Genomic DNA, 2,113 nt, shown 5'->3' with positions numbered 1-2,113 from the left:
GCTGAGCTGAGCTGAGCTGAGCTGAGCTGAGCTGAGCTGAGCTAGGCTGAGCCAGGATAAACTGGGCTGAGATGGGATAAGGAGGCCTGACTTGGGTGACTGAACTAGTCTGGAATGGGATGAACTGAACTAGATTGGTCCAAACTGGACCGAGCTGAGCTGGACTGGGGTAGAATGAGGTGGACTGGGTTAAACTGGGCTGAGCTAGGCTAAGCTAGCATGGGCTAGAATGCTCTGGATTTGAATGATTTAAGCTGGCCTGGGGTGGACACTAAGCTAGACTGAGCTGGGCTGGGCTGGGTTAAGTTTAGTTGAGCAACAGTAAACTAGATTAGGCTGGGCTGAGCTTGCTACACCAGACTGAACTTGGCTGGCATGAGTTGAGCTGGGTTGAGCTGGGCTGGGCTGAGCTGGTCTAGACTAGGGTGGTATGAGTGTTGTTGCCCTGGCCTAAGTAGACTGGGCTAGGCTGAGCAAATCTAAGATAAAATCTGGGCTGAGATGGAATAAGATAGGCTTAGTTTGGCTGATTGAACTAGTCTAGACTGAGTTGAGCTGGGCATGGAGTAGCCTGAACTAGATTTCTTTTATCTAGCCTGGGCTTAGCTGGGCTGAGTTGTGTTGAACTAGGTTAGACTGGACGGGGTGAGCTAGCCTGAACTGGGCTGAGTTGGTCTGAACTGACCTAAGCTGGGATGGGCTTGCTAAAATGGTTGGGCCAAGCAGGGCTGGAGTGGGATTAGCTAAAATAGGCTGAAGTGGACTAGGCTGAGGTGAGTTAGGATAACCTGAGCTATAGTAAGGTGATGGGATGGGATGGGATGGGATGGGATGGGATGGGATGGGATGGGATGGGCTATCTAAGGCTAAGCCAGGCTAGAATGGACTAGAGTGAGTTAAACTGGCTGGGCTGGAATTTTCTGGGCTGTGCTGAGCTGGGATAAACTAGAGTAGACTGGCCAAAATAGGCTGGGATGGTCTGTACTGGGCTGGGCTAACTGAGCTAGACTGGTCTGAGGTGGGCTAATCTGGGATGAGGTGGACTGAGCTGGGCTAAGCTAAATTAAGCTGAGATGAGCTAGGCTAGACTTACTGAGCTAGGCTGGAATAGGCTAGGCTAAACTAGGCTGCCTGAGCTAAGCTTGGCTGAGATGAACCGTAATGAGCTGGGATGAGCTGAGCTACTCTGGCATGGTCTAGGCTAGGCTAGAATGGACTGAGCTGAGCTCAGCTGAATGGAGTTAAATTAGACTAGGCTACCCAAACTAGGCCAGGCTGGGCTGAACTGGGTGGGTTGTGCTGAGCTGGAATAAACTGGACTGGACTGGCTAAGCTAGATTAGCATGGTCTGTGCTGAGCTGAACTGGGCTAGGGTTGGATGGGCTCAATAACTGGGCTAATCCAAGCTAGGCTGCCTGAGCTGGGCTAGGCTGAGCTGAGCTAGGCTGAAATAGGCTGGGATAGACTCATGTGAACTGGGCTAGGCTGAGCTGAGCTGGAATGAGCTGGGATGAGCTGAGCTAGGCTGGAATAGGCTGGGCTCGGCTGGTGTGAGCTGAGCTAGGCTGAGCTGAGCTAGAATGATCTGGGAGGAGCTGAGCTAGGCTAGAATAGGCTGGGCTGGCTGGTGTAGGCTGGGCTGGCTGGTGTAGGCTGGGCTGGCTGGTGTGAGCTGGGCTAGGCTGAGCTGAGCTGGGATGAGCTGAGCTAGGCTAGAATAGGCTGGGCTGGACTGGTGTTAGCTGGATTAGGCTGGGCTGAGCTGGAATGAGCTGGGATGAGCAGAGCTAGGCTGGAATGGGCTGGGCTGGGCTGGTGTGAGCTGGGTTAGGCTGAGCTGAGCTGAGCTGGAATGAGCTGGGATGAGCTGAGCTAGACTGGAATAGGCTGGGCTGGGCTGGTGTGTGAGCTAGGTTAGGCTGGGCTGAGCTGGAATGAGCCGGGTTGAACTGAGCAAGGCTGGATGGAATAGGCTGGGCTGGGCTGGTGTGAGCTGGGTTAGGCTGAGCTGAGCTGAGCTGAGCTGAGCTGAGCTGAGCTGAGCTGAGCTGAGCTGAGCTGAGCTGAGCTGGAAGGAGAGGAGAGGAGAGGAGAGGAGAGGAGAGGAGAGGAG

Source organism: Mus caroli, chromosome 12 (genome assembly GCF_900094665.2).
Source record: "Mus caroli chromosome 12, CAROLI_EIJ_v1.1, whole genome shotgun sequence".
Taxonomy (NCBI): domain Eukaryota; kingdom Metazoa; phylum Chordata; class Mammalia; order Rodentia; family Muridae; genus Mus; species Mus caroli.
Note: the sequence above shows the minus strand (reverse complement) of the source record.